Source organism: Moschus berezovskii, chromosome 11, assembly GCF_049115385.1.
Source record: "Moschus berezovskii isolate FMDL1 chromosome 11, NW_MosBer_1.0, whole genome shotgun sequence".
NCBI classification, from domain to species: domain Eukaryota; kingdom Metazoa; phylum Chordata; class Mammalia; order Artiodactyla; family Moschidae; genus Moschus; species Moschus berezovskii.
This window is the reverse complement of record NC_142470.1, coordinates 72595072-72610991: the sequence shown is the minus strand read 5'-3', so window position 1 is coordinate 72610991 and position 15920 is coordinate 72595072.

The following is a 15920-nucleotide window of genomic DNA, read 5'->3' as shown; positions in this document are numbered from 1 at the left end:
GAAGACATTTAACCCAAATGAAACCTATATCATTTACTTTAGGAATGTTTTTCTCTAAATTCTCTAGACATAACTACCATCATAAGCTCTAAAACTCTCTAGTTCTCTCCTCCTCCTTCTCTCCGTCTTCTCCTTTCCCTTTCTCATTTTCTTTCTCTTCCTACTTTTTCTTCCTCTTCTTCTAATTCTTAAATTGAGACAGATAGAAGAAAACATAGGAAAAACTTCCTTGATATGAGTCTTGACAATGATTTTTTGGGTATGACACCAAAATGCAATCAGTAAAAGCAAAAACCAACAAGTGAGACTACATCAAACTTAAAAGCTTCTTTGCAGCAAATGAAATATCAACAAAATGAAAAGGCAACCCATCAGTTCAGTTCAGTTCAGTTCAGTCGCTCAGTCATGTCCGACTCTCCGCGACCCCATGAATCACAGTACGCCAGGCTTCCCTGTCCATCACCAACTCCCGGAGTACACTCAAACTCATGTCCACAGAGTCGGTGATGCCATCCAGCCATCTCATTCTCCGTCGTCCCCTTCTCCTCCCGCCCCCAACCTTTCCCAGCATCAGAGTCTTTTCCAGTGAGTCAACTCGTCGCATGAGGTGGCCAAAGTATTGCAGTTTCAGCTTTAGCATCAGTCCCGCCAATGAACATCCAGGATTGATCTCCTTTAGAATGGACTGGTTGGATCTCCTTGCAGTATAAGGGACTCTCAAGAGTCTTCTCCAACACCACAGTTCAAAAGCATCAATTCTTCGGCGATCAGCTTTCTTCACAGTCCAACTCTCACATCCATACATGACCACGGGAAAAACCATTGCCTTGACTAGATGGACTTTTGTTGGCAAAGTAATGTCTCTGCTTTTTAATATACTATCAAGGTTGGTCATAACTTTCCTTCCAAGGAGCAAGCGTCTTTTAATTTCATGGCTGCAATCAGTGTCTGATAGAACAGATCAAAATAATGTGCAAGGCATGTATCTGAATTAGTTAGTATGTGCAATGTGTAGAATTGCTATAACTCAATAGCAATAATCATTATCACCATCCAATTAAAAATGGGCAAAAGACCTGCATAGACATTTTTTTCCAAGGAAGACATGCCAATTGCCAACAGGTATATGAAAAGATGCTCAATATCAGAAAAATGTAAATAAAAATCACAGTGAGATACCACCTATTACCAATGACTAGGGAGCAAGGGTTGGTAAGGATGTGGAAAAAATAAAACCCTGTGTATTGTTGGTGGGAATGTACTGGTACAGTCACTACGGAAAATAGTACAGAGGCTCCTCCAAATCTTGAAAATTTACCTTACGTTCCAGCATTTTCACTTCTGGGTATATAGCCAAAGGAAATGAAAGATAACTTGAAGGATTTGAAGAGATATTTGTACCTCCAGGTTAATTACAGCCTTTTAACGTTAGGTTGTTTCCATATCTTGACTGAGCATCCATCTCTGGATGAAAAAAGAAGATATGAGATATACACAAAAGTATTATTCAGTCATAAGAAAGGAGGAAATCCTGCCATTTGTGACAACATAGATGGGACTTGAGGGCATTATGCTTAAATGAAATAAGTTAAAGGAAGAAAAAATCTCTATGGTATCACTTATATGCAGAATCTAAAAATGTCAAATTCATAGAGACAGAGTAGAATGGTGGTTGTCAGACACTGAGGAGTGGAGCAGTTAGGGAGATGTTGCTCAGAGAGTACGAACTCCTAGTTATAGGATGAATAAGTTCTAGGGATGTAACATACAGTATCGTGACATTACATAGCAGTATAGCTTTATCTTTCAAAGATGCTAAGAGCAGATCTTAAATGTTCTCATCACAAAAAAGAAATCACTATTATGTGAGCTGATGGAGATAAAAACCTAATGCGATTATTTTACAATATATAAGTGTAACAAATCATGTTGCAAATCTCAAACATATAAAATGTTATAGGTCAATTATATTTCAATAAAGTTGGGGGAAAATTCAAATTTAAAAACTTTTTAATTAACGGTTAGAGTATGCTAGCCCTGCTGCTGCTGCTGCTGCTAAGTCACTTTAGTCATGTCCGACTCTGTGTGACCCCATAGCCGGAAGCCCGCCAGGCTCCCCCATCCCTGGGATTCTGAAGAGGAAGCTCAGACCAAAATGCATATGCAAACTGGGAGAGGATAAAGATGCATATTAAATTGATGGGGAAATACAAAAAGCTTTTCATAAATGATAGCCATTTGGGAAAAGATAAAATTTAATCTATACTCCATATATCAGAGTTCTAAACATTAAAAAAAATGAAAGCAACCTCAGAGTAACTATAAATTTGAGAAAAGGAAGTTTCTCTTTTGCTGAATTATTCTATTTTCAACTTGGTTAATCTGAGAACTGTGCTTCCTAAAATTTCCTTCCCCAGTTGGCCAAGAAAATAACTTGCATGTAATATCGGACATGAAAACCATTAAAAAAAAGAAAAACACTAATACCATTTCAGGCTTCTAGCATTTTCTTTCTTTTGTCTTAATCAGTGTCTATCAAGCATTGCATTAGTGTGGTGTGTTCATATGCTATTGCAATTATTCCTACTTAAATTTTGAGAAAACTTTTAGTTCTAGAACTAAATTATTTACTATGTGAATTGAGGTAAATAGTTAGCAGACTGAGAATTCAAAACCACATTGTTTCTTTCCCTGTGTTATGATAAACCTTCCACACACACACTTGTGGGTATAATTTTTTGCATATTAATCAAACAGCTGCTAGTATCTGTACTGAATGGTTTTTTTTTTTTTTCTGGTTTAAGAGTTCCTTGGATAAGGAGATAATTAAATCATCCATTTTCACAGGTATGTGCCTCCTCATGAAACAATAAGGACTGTGAGTATATTTTCTCAAAGCATTCACTTTCTAAAGTCTTGAATCAACCAGTAGACATAATCCATGGGTTGGTAACTCCTGCACTAAAATAATCTAGTATGGGAATTGAGGAGGAAATCATCTACCAGGTAAATTGATGGCTTACAATCATAAAAGTAAAACATAGAAACAGGTAGTTTCCAGCAAATTGATTGAAAATAAATGTCTGTCTGTATAGATACTGCATGTAACTGATTTCAATCCAGGGTAAATTTGTATGGTTGAATTATATACACATCAGAATTATGGGTTTGTGTGGCTTTCACATTCCCTGGCTTATATAACTATGTTTCAGCTATTTAACCATTGAAGTAAAATGTTTATTGCAGTATACCATAGTGAAAACTTATTTACATTCTTAACATATGGATCTATTTAACATTGTGACAGGAGAAAGAAAATACATAAAGATATGTTACATACCCATGTCATTTTTAATCAGAAAATAAAAATGTGAATAAAAGCTCATGTAGTGCAAGTAGATGGTTAATGTTTCTAGTTCTTAAATAAAAATGATAGGTACCTGATTGTATTAACATAATTTAAATGGATATTTGGTGATTAAAATAGGTTCATCTATCCCTTCTAAGCAGGCATATGTCTCCTATCAAAGAAAAAAATGGATCATCATAGGTAAATGAATTCTCTGTATTCATACATGTTATCTTCTCCCTGTTCCATATGTTGTCATAGCAACAATTGACTTCATATGGCCTAACTCAGCTACTCAACAACCAAAGAGAAAAGAAATGTCCTGTTTTCTGTAATCTGCTGTTACAGGTGATGTTTTTCAATTGTGCAGTAACAAAAGGTAATCCTTAAACCTACAGGATTTTCTTTTGTGATTGCAACAAAATCAATTATTATCTTCTAGATGCAAGACAGTTGTCACTTTGAAGTTTGGATGTCTATTTCTATAGGTGAAGGATATCAGGATTTCTTGAAGAAAACAGAAGCAGGATACCTTTTAAATAGTTATTTGTCTAAATATTTTGATATATAACTTAGAAATAGACACAGATAATATGAAATTTTTAAGCAGAGAACTATTGTAAGAACACAGGAAACTCAGTTCTATTTTTCTGTATCCCCTTGTTTTGCAAAATTGAGATAGTCTTTTCTCCGTGACATAAATTTATAAAAATTGTTTGCCAAAATAAGGGGAATAGAATACCTATTTTGAACTGAGTGTTGGGTATCCAGTAGTAAAGCTTTTCAAAACAGTATAAGAAAGACACAGTAAATATTTTCTAGTCATATATTTGTAGTTTCAGATGTGGACTGTGTTGAAAAGATAAAAATAAGCTGAATAAAATCACAAATAAGACTTTATTTCTTATGGCCTTGGTCAGATTGATAAAAAACGATAACAAACAAGCCTTTAAAGAATTAACAAGATCTTCTAATTTCATTTATTAAGTTCCTAATTCCTAAATGTGTTTAGATGTCTAGATTTTCAAGTGATTTCCACTTTGTGGATTATGCTGCCATTTTATACAGGTTTTGTTCCTTCAGAGAATAATAGCAGGTGGTGCCTATAAGGGAAAACACATGGAAAAAGTTACCTTTTTTCTTTAATTTTTCATGTCTCTATTATAGCTATATTTATTACTTTATCTAGAGAATGTGATACTTTTGAATATGAAGAATAGTCCAGGAAGGAGTACAATGATAAACAGAAACAAATCAGATTTAATAGGTAGCATCTATGCAGCATGTGTATTGCAGTACCTCGTCCTCTACCCGTGGCTGTCCTAACACGTATGCAAAGTCACCCTTACCTCTGACTGCAGGTTTGGATGAACAGTTTCAAAAAGTGGTCCTGGAAACCACTTCTGGGATTTTCCTGATATATTATGTTATCTTTATTTCGTGAAAAATGGCTAGAGAAGGAAATTAAACACCTTCAAAATCTGAAATGTGGTTAACCTCTACCCCATCATCTTGATCACATTTTCAGTCTTCCTCCAGTCATTCACCTCACTCAAGTGATTTGATTTATTCTTTAGAGATCATCTTAAAGATTTAGCCACTTCACTCTGATCTGTCTCAGTTCTGTCATCTGCAAGTTCTGTGTGTCAAGAATACTGAATCAGATTAGTATAACCTCAAATACTTGGAGCTTCTTGAAAAAAATGACCCTACATTAATACAAAGCAATGCTATTCAATTTTTAAAAAATGACTCAGTCCCTATGGATCTTTGTTTCTCCTCTTAACATCTGAAATGTTGGAAGTCACCATACTGATCTTGGCTTAAAGACTGGCCCCGAATTTATCAAACTGGTTTTGAAGCAAGTGAGGCTGTTAACAGTACCAAAATAAATCTGAAATTAAATATCCTTTCTTTAACTTCACTGAATTGTCCCAAAGAGGGTATCCTCATTATTTCCTCCACTGTTCTGCATTGTTATATGTTCCACTAATGCTGAAATTCAGTGGGGTGATTGTAGCATCCATCATAGCACCTTCTAAAGATGAAATGTCCCCAAACTTGTGGTCTTTCTATTTTGTTTGGCCTCATGTTTTATTGCATCTAGACTATCAGCAGACCTCTTTGCCCATATCTAGTAGAGCACAGGTTAAACACTTCTAGGCCTCAGGCCCATTATTGGACTTTCTCTGCCCTTTTCTTTCTAGTTCCCCTATCTCCTAGTACAGAAGTCCCCCTTTTTTTTTTCCTATCATGGTCTTGTCCCTACCTCCTTGATATCAGGAATTGCTTTAAGTATGAATGCCTTTTAACTGATGAGAGATGGGCCTGTGGCAGTTAAAGAAGATACTTCTATGCCTGGGGCTCCACTGCATTCTTCTGGAGGTTTTCTAAGGTAATTGAAGCCACGTGAGACTTGCTTCACAAAGAGGAAACCTGTTCTCTGGGTGTTTGAGAGCCACCGTGCAAAGTTTTCCTCCTTTCAGAGCCATGAGAAGAAGGGAAGTACTTACTATATCTCGGTCAATTCCAAACAGCCCTTCAAACTCCGCCAACCCTTTAGTCCACAGAGACCACATCAGAATCAAGAGGTAGAACTAAATTTTAGAAGAATCCTGTATGACTCATATGTTCTACCCTTCATTCCCTGCCAGAGAACCTGTGCAGGCCTTTATTAGCTAGTTATCTCTCCCTTACTCACCTATAATGGCAAGTGGAGGTGACCTAAGTCACCTCAGTCATGTCTGACTCCTAGAGACCCTGTGGACTATAGCCCACTAATCTCTGTCCGTGGTATTCTCTAGGCAAGCATTATCACATGGGTTGCCACGTAGGTTGCCATTTCCTCCACCAGGGGATCTTCCCAACCCAGGGATTGAACCCACATCTCTCATGTCTCCTGCATTGGCAGGCAGGTCCTTTACCACTAGCACTACCTGGGAAGCCCTGGATGTAGGCTTACATGTGTGTATTTGCACACTTGTGTTTGTTACTGTCTTTTACTAGAAAGAAATGAAATGGTAAGAGTATGGGCTTTATAATAGAATGAACCTGTCTGGATTTCAGTTGCAGACAAATAACAGATTGTCTTCATCTGTGAAATGCGTAAAAGATTATGATTATTGTAACACTAAATAGAATATATTAAACACGTGGAATAGGTCATGACAGTCAATAATTGCTAGGTTCTTCCAGAGGCCCATATCTGGGAAAGATTTCCTTTTGGTAACTTGATTTATGCTTACTGCATTAATTAGCTATTGTTCCATTACAAAGCACCTCAAAGTCTTTAAATGATTAAAATCTTTCTCATGAAAATAGGGTTGTTCTGCTAATCGTAGCTAGGCTTGGGTAATCTCTTGTGGGCTTAATCATGAGATCAACGATGTGTCCTCTGGGGGAAAGTAGGTTTAGGTGACCTTGGATATGATGACTGAGCTTTATTGGAGGTCTCTCTCCTATCCCTTCAGCAATCTAACCTGATGGCAGGGATTCAAGAGCAAGCAAGTCTAGTTCTGGAAGGAGGCAAGGGAAGTTGAGCATGTGCTTCTCAAGCTTGGATCACACTTGATAATATCTTGCTGGTTAATGAAAATCACATGGATGAGCCCAGAATCAAAGTGTGGAGGGACTGTCAAGTTATAGGACAAAGGGTATGAATGCTTGGGGCCATTAGTACAATTTACCTACTACCCCCTACAAAGCCTTTTTTGCCAACCCTTCTAATTAGTCATGGTTTGATCAGAGAAGCAGAATGCCTACAAGTCATCAACTGTTGCAGAATAAGGGTTTTATTTTAGGAGCTAAACTTTACGTAACTGTGAGACCTGTTGGATCCAGCTCTAGGCCTCTCTGGTGTTAATTCTTGAAGCCATTTTGGTCAGCCAGACTGGCACTCAGGAAGAAAAACAGAATGATTACCTAGAACTCACTAGTATTATCTAGGACCCAGGACTATCTCTCACTACCTGTCGTCTTGGTGTGGTGGGTCACCTGAAGGAGAAGGTAGGACTCTTTACTGCAAGCTACACATGTGTTAGCCCCAAAATCAAAAGTGCTGAAGGGGAGGATGCATTAATAGATGGGAGCTGGAGTCTGCTGGTCTAGTTGCCCTAATTCACTCCTGAGCTATTGCACGTGCCTGATGCTCTACGTCAACCTCCACAGCATAAAAATGGGTGTCTGCTGCTTCACCTCCATTAGCCAGATCTCCTAAAAATGTCTCTTTCGGCCAACATTAATCTGTAAAAGGAAATGGCAACCCACTCCAGTATTCTTGCCTGGAGAATCCCATGGACAGAGGAACCTGTGGGCTACAGTCCATGGGGTCGCAAGAGTCAGACATGACTGAGTGACTTTCACTTCACAATCTGGGACTATACAGGGTGGGGAATTCTGGAAAACATATTTCAGTTTGGTCTCCTCTGCTATTTTATTGAAGTCTCTTATCACTTTATATGTGGTTATGCTAAATTCACTTTTTCAAGTGCCCTCACCTTCAAATTTCCCTAAAAACTTTTAGATGACTAATTCATTCAATGTGGCAGAAATGATCCCAAATTACTTATGATAATATCTGAATATTTGGCAGTTTTTATCTGCTTTTCCCATCTCATAATTCTTGATAAAATACCACTTTGACTTCCACTTTGCTTCCAGATTAGATTATGTTTAGAACATACTTTGCCAACTTAATAGTAAAACATGTTTAGGGAATTTTCTAGTGGTCCAGTGATTAGAACTCAGAGCTCTCATTGCCATAGCCTGGGTTCAATCCCAGGTCAGGGAACTAATATCCTACAAGCTGAGCGGCACAGTAAAAAAAAAAAGTTTTATAAATGCAAAGATTGAGGCTGAGAATTTAATTTCTAAAATAATTATCACAGCTGTAAGGAACCAAGGGGACAGATAAGCCAACCAAGTGTATTAGGGATTTGTTATCATTTAAGAGGAGAAATTACTGCAATCACTGATAATTATGTCCCTTAATTAATGAAAAAATTTAGTGAAGTTCTTTGACTTCAGTGTAAATTCCCACCATCCAGTATATAGAACTAATTCTCAATAGGGAAATCATAGACTTTCTAATCTCAGAGCAACCAATGATCTAATAGTACACTACTGCTGTTTCTTATTAAAATACTTTATTGTAGAAATAGCCAAGACTAAGTAGTTCAGAAACTCCTTCCTTTCTTTCTTTCTTTTTTTTCTCTTCCTCACCTTCTGTCTTCCTCTTGTTCTCTTAATCTCTCTCTTCCTCTCTCTCTATCATCTTTTAATGAGAGTTCCTGGCTTGAGGAAAAGAACAGCCCAATTTTTATAGGGAAATCTTTCATTATGATATAAGTGGGTAAAGCTAAGAGTTAAAATGGAACTGTTAATGAAAGTGAGAAGTTAATTCTAATGATAGTGACTCATCTTTGTATAGTTGCTATTGGTGTGGAATAGGAAGAGAGAACTAAATTTCTTCCTTTCAGCAAGATACATGCTTTGTGATGCTAGAGTAGGATAAAATATAGATGACTCTTTTTAATTGTGGTAGAAGACATAAAATTTACCATTGTTACCATTTTAAAGTGTACAGTTTAGTAGTCTTAACCATATTCACATTACAAAACAGATTTTCCAGAACTTTTTCATTTTTCAAAACTGAAACTCTATACCCATTGAAAATCAACTCATTTCCAACTTCTTAGAGCCCCTGACCAACTAGTCATCCACTTTTAGCTTCTATTCATTTGGCTACTTTAGAATTCTTAAGTAAGTAGAATCATAAAATCTTGTCTTTATGACTAACTTATATCACCTATAATTTACTCAAGGTTCAGCCATGTTATAGCATGTAAAGAATTTCCCTTTTTTGCAACCAAAGATGGAGAAGCTGTATACAGTTAGTGAAAACAAGACCAGGAGCCGACTGTGGCTCAGATCATGAACTCCTTATTGCGAAGTTCAGACTTAAATTGAAGAAAGTAGGGAAAACCACTAGACCATTCAGATATGACCTCAATCAAATCCCTTATGATTATACAGTGGAAGTGAGAAATAGATTTAAGGGACTAGATCTGATAGATAGAGTGCCTGATGAACTCTGGACGGAGGTTCGTGACATTGTACAGGAGACAGGGACCAAGACCATCCCCATGGAAAAGAAATGCAAAAGAGTGAAATGGCTGTCTGAGGAGGCCTTACAAATAGCTGTGAAAAGAAGAGAGGCGAAAAGCAAAGGAGAAAAGGAAAGATATAAGCATCTGAATGCAGAGTTCCAAAGAAGAGCAAGGAGAGATAAGAAAGACTTCCTCAGTGATCAATGCAAAGAAATAGAGGAAAACAACAGAACAGGAAAAACAAGAGACCTCTTCAAGAAAATTAGAGATTCCAAGGGAACATTTCATGCAAGATGGGCTCGATAAAGGACAGAAATGGTATGGACCTAACAGAAGCAGAAGATATTAAGAAGAGGTGGCAGGAATACACAGAAGAACTGTACAAAAAAGATCTTCACGACCAAGATAGTCACGATAATGTGATCACTGACCTAGAGCCAGACATCTTGGAATGTGAAGTCAAGTGGGCCTTAGAAAGCATCACTACGAACAAAGCTAGTGGAGGTGATGGAATTCCAGTTGAGCTATTTCAAGTCTTGAAAGATGATGCTGTGAAGGTGCTGTACTCAATATGCCAGCAGATTCGGAAAACTCAGCAGTGGCCACAGGACTGGAAGAGGTCAGTCTTCATTCCAATCCCAAAGAAAGGCAATGCCAAAGAATGCTCAAACTACCGCACAAGTGCACTCATCTCACACGCTAGTAAAGTCATGCTCAAAATTCTCCAAGCCAGGCTTCAGCAGTATGTAAACCGTGAACTCCCAGATGTTCAAGCAGGTTTTAGAAAAGGCAGAGGCACCAGAGATCAAATTGCCAACATCCGCTGGATCATGGAGAAAGTAAGAGAGTTTCAGAAAAACATCTATTTCTGCTTCATCAACTATGCCAAAGCCTTTGACTGTGTGGATCACAATAAACTGTGGAACATTCTGAAAGAGATGGGAATCCCAGACCACCTGACCTGCCTCTTGAGAAACCTGTATGCAGGTCAGGAAGCAACAGTTAGAACTGGACATGGAACAACAGACTGGTTCCAAATAGGAAAAGGTGTACGTCAAGGTTGTATATTGTCACCTTGCTTATTTAACTTATATGCAGAGTACATCATGAGGAACGCTGGGCTGGAAGAAGCACAAGCTGGAATCAAGATTGCCGGGAGAAATATCAATAACCTCAGATATGCAGATGACACTACCCTTATGGCAGAAAGTGAAGAGGAACTCAAAAGCCTCTTGATGAAAGTGAAAGAGGAGAGTGAAAAGGTTGGCTTGAAGCTCAACATTCAGAAAACAAAGATCATGGCATCTGGTCCCATCACTTCATGGGAAATAGATGGAAAAACAGTGGAAACAGTGTCAGACTTTGTTTTTTTGGGCTCCAAAATCACTGCAGATGCTGATTGCAGCCATGAAATTAAAAGACGCTTGCTCCTTGGAAGGAAAGTTATGACCAACCTTGATAGTATATTAAAAAGCAGAGACATTACTTTGCCAACCAAGGTCCATCTAGGCAAGGCAATGGTTTTTCCCGTGGTCATGTATGGATGTGAGAGTTGGACTGTGAAGAAGGCTGATCGCCGAAGAATCGATGCTTTTGAACTGTGGTGTTGGAGAAGACTCTTGAGAGTCCCTTATACTGCAAGGAGGTCCAACCAGTCCATTCTAAAGGAGATCAATCCTGGATGTTCATTGGAGGGACTGATGCTAAAGCTGAAACTGCAATACTTTGGCCACCTCATGCGACGAGTTGACTCACTGGAAAAGACTCTGATGCTGGGAAAGGTTGGGGGCGGGAGGAGAAGGGGACGGCAGAGAATGAGATGGCTGGATGGCATCACCGACTCTGTGGACATGAGTTTGAGTGAACTCCAGGAGTTGGTGATGGACAGGGAGGCCTGGCGTGCTGTGATTCATGGGGTCACGGAGAGTCGGACACGACTGAGCAACTGAACTGAACTGAACTGAACTGAATAATATTTCACTGTGTGAATATATATATACCATATTTCCTTTATCCCTTCATTTATTAATGAATATTTGAGTTGTTTCTACATTTTTGTTGTTGAGAATATCTGCAATGAACATGGATATGCATATACCTCCTTCGTATCCTGCTCTCAATTCTGTTGGGTATATAACCAAAAGAAAATAAGAGGGATTACTAGATCATATGGTAGTTTTATTTTTAATTGTTTGAGGAGCCTCCATACTGTTTCCCATAGTGACTGAATCATTTTACATTGCCTCCGACAGTACAAAGGGGTTTGATTTTTTTTTTTTATAGTGAAATAGTGGCCCTCCCATTGCATTTGAGGTGATATCCCACTGTGGTTTTGATTTTCATTTCTCTAATGATCAGTATTGTTATTACTAATTAATGACTAGTTGAACACCTTTTAAATGCTTGTTGTCCCTTGTATATATTTTATCCAAGAAAATGTCTATTCAAATAGTTTGTACATTTTAAAATTTCGTTGTTGTTGATATTGATGGGTTTTTTATATATTTTGGATACTAATTCCTTATAAGATACATGATTTGCAAATGTTTTCTCCCGTTCCCTAGGTGGCCTTTTTCCTTTGTTGATTGTACCTTTGGATATGTAGAGGCTTTAAAGTTTGATGTTATCACATTTGTCTATTTTTGCTTTTGTAATTTTGGTGGCATATCCAAGAAATCATTGCCAAGTCCAATATCATAAAGATTTTCCACATATTTTATTGTAAACATTTCATAGTTTTAGGCCTTATGGTTAGGTCTTTAATTCATTTTGAGGTTTTTTTTGTTTTGTTTTTTAGTTTTATTTTTTCCCAACATTGCTTCCCAATATACTTTCTTATTCTAGGGTTTTGGGGATATTGGGTTGATTTATGTCATTTTTGTGATTTAATGAAACATTCTATTTCTTATCTCTATATAAATTCATTGGGGAAATATACATGATAAATTTTGGTCTTTCTTAGTCTTAATTTTGGGCTTCCCAGGTGGCACTAGTGGTAAAGAACCTGCCTGCCAATGCAGGAGACATAAGAGATGAGGGTTCAATCCCTGGGTTGGGAAGATCCCCTGGAGGAGGTCATGGCCACTCCAGTATTCTTACTTGGAGAATCCCATGGACAGAGGGGCCTGGTGGCCTGCAGTCCATAGAGTCACAAAAAGTCAAATGTGACTGAAGTGACTTAGCACACGGTCTTAGTTTTATTGTTATCATTAAATGTTAATTTTCTGGAACTGTCAATGTCATTCATTTGACTACATCACAGTATTGTTTTGGAAACCAAATAGTATTTTTTCATTGATTGAAAAAAAGCATGTGTTTGGTGCTTATTATTTGTCCTGTAATGCAATCATTACTGCGGTAGATATCATAGCAGACTGTTGAGGATGTTTTATACAATATTCAGGAGATTTCTAGTCTCCTCCTTATTTGTCTTCCTTTACTACACAAACTGGGAAAATGATACAGTGACGTATTTCTGACACATGTATATGAATAGATGGTCTTAAACAATGATGCCTAGATTAGATAATGGGGAAACAAGGGTGCCCAGACAAGACACTCTTTGCAAAAAATGGTGTTGGGAAAAGTGGATACCCACATACAAAAGAATGCAGTTGGCCAAGGGAAAGATTTAGATATTTTGGTTAAAAATGGAGAGACATAATGAATACTTCCTTCATTGAATGAAGTTATAATGGTTGAACATGTTCGTTGTCCCATCTAGCACAGTGGATGAGAAAGACCTGAAACGGGGGCAAGCAAATAATGAAAAGAGACACATATAATTTGGCAAGCAGGGAGTCAGGGGGCCCTCCTGCTCTCCATGGCAAGAAGACAAAATGGTTCCTTTCAGCCTGTTACTTTTATTGGCAGAAGTCACATGAGATCATTAGGGAATAGCTATACTGGGGAGTTTGATTAGCGCAGGCTCTGCTGTTGATCAGGAATGTCTTGTTTCGTTTCCGTGGAGGCAGACGGAGGGGTAGGCAGTGAAGCGGACAGGGAGCACCTCCCGCCCCAAGAATGTTTGTTCGGCATGCTTACTAGGACAATCATGAGGGCGCAGTTTGCCTTACCCTCGAGTTATGGGGCAGGTTCTGGTCTCCGCTCCGTCAGGCTGCAACAGTTTGTGAGCGTGAGGGAAAGCCTACGAGAACTGAAAAATGTCTCTGACATGATTAAGAAACTAAACAATGCCAGTAATCTCCTATCTTCATATATCTGGTAAGATGAGAAGTCATTTAAACTGTATATTCTGTTACTTGCATCTACTATTTATCCTAAATGATACATAGACATAGGTGAAAACATTAAATCATACAAAGTAGAAAGTTACATGTGACCCATGGAAACCAAGGAGTTCAAAATAGATTGGAGTAAGGGTAGGGTTTGAGTTGACCTCGAAAGAAATAAAAAAACCCAAAGACACTGTGTCTTAAAACAGCTATAGTGTTCTTTATGATTCTAAATATCTGACACTTAGATGGTGTTTAAAATAGAAATTTCTCACCTCTTCTCCACATGGTGTCAACCTAGAATGGCTTTCATTGAGACTAGAGGACCCAAAATGGTCTAATTCTCATGTCAGGTGTCTCTCTTGGGGTGGCCCAAAAGACTGAGAGCTGTCTGGAATGATAGGACATCTTCTTGGTTTGCCAGTGGACTCAGTCATGTAGGGCTTTAATTTACCACCACGTGGTCTTTTCCCCTTTATCTTCTAGGTCCTTTAGCTAGATGCACAAACTTCTTTAGATGGTAGCTGTCATCCTAGAAGAAAATGAGAACCTCAAGATTTGAATATCCAAGAATCAGAAATCCTAGAATGTTATTTTTGTCACATTTTTTGGTCAAAGAAAGTCCAAAAGCCAGCCCAGATCTAAGGGGAGTGAAAAACAGAAGGTATAGAAGCAAAGTCACACTGCAAAAAGGACAGGAATTGCTGTAATAACTTTTGGAAATAATCTGTTGTCACGACCTTATGTCCTGATTTTAGAGTCCTGGGTTGTTCCTGTTGTTTTGATATAATTATTATACAGCATCTTTACTCTCCAAAATATAACTATTTAGATGGTCATCTTGTATCTGAGATATATTTCTATAAACATGCATTTTCTTTATAACACATAAATGTAATCAGGCAGTATCAGGCATTTAAAAGAGGATGGATTTGAGGCTCCATCAGAACTTGCTAGCTTGTGTGACTTTGGACAAGTCAAGAAAGCTTTCAGTCTATACACACATCACAGTTGTAGTAAATGTTGATTAGAAAATAGAACTGCAGCACTTACAAGGAAGGCTGGCCTATAATAGCAGTTCAGTCAAATTATTTTAATCTTATGAATCATAGACAATGATAAAGCATGGAAATAGCAATATATAAATGAAAACAACTGGATAAAAATAGTATTTTTATGAGTTTTATGAAGAAAATATTTAGATTATCTTTTTTAAACATCATTACATGGTCCTTTTATTCTAGTAGTAAACTGCATATGTATGTGTATTTGCAGGGCCTAGTTTTTCATTCTATTCAGATCATGTGCCTGTCCCCATGTCACAGAGTCCATACAAACTAAGCTCAGTTTCTTTGAATAATATTATATACAAACTATATTTTCCAATGTGCTTTTACCTTTTACCGTGTGCTCCATTCTGCTCCTGGGGCCTTTCCTCATTACGGTCCCTGAATATTTTCTCCAGTCCATGGTCTCACTCGCTCCCCTCTAACCTCATCCTTCTCCCACGCCCTTGACTCTTTTTCTAAGCATATTAAAATTGGTGTTTCTGCTGACTGTTCCCTGTTCCTTTGGTTATGAAAATGGGTCTTCCACATACAGCGAATTAGAAAAAAAAGAGAAAAGATTCTATTTTTTGAGTTGTCTGGGAGTTCTTATATTGGTTGCAATAAATCTTAAAACACATAGCATGAAGCCACAGGGAGTGTTTTTCTTTAAGCCACAGGGAAAGAGAATGTTAAAATTTATTTTTCTAATTTATACTTTGGAATCATTAAAGATGCTACATCTAAATAGGTAGAAGTTTCTCAATATTTGAAAAGAAGCTAGTTAAGCTCTGATTAAAATGATCAATAATGTCATATTTTTACAGTAATGGCAAAAATAACAATATATAAAGTCAGCACCTTTATATATTGTTGTTATTAATCTCCCATGCCCTTGACTATTTTTCTAAGCATGCTTCCTATTGTTAGCTATCCTAGTTACTTTATATATGTTCTCATTTAATCCCCATAATAAGTCTGGGGTATACATTATGATCTGCATTTACAGGTAGTGATTTTTCAATTTGTGGAGTAAAATAATTTCCTCAGGTTTACTTGTGTTAAGTCATGGGTGGATTAAAATTGGGCTTTGCTTACTCAAAACCTGTGTTATTTTCCCCTGATTTACGTAGTGTTTTGGTTACCATTGTGAGATAACCATGTATAAGGGTGGTGAACAGGT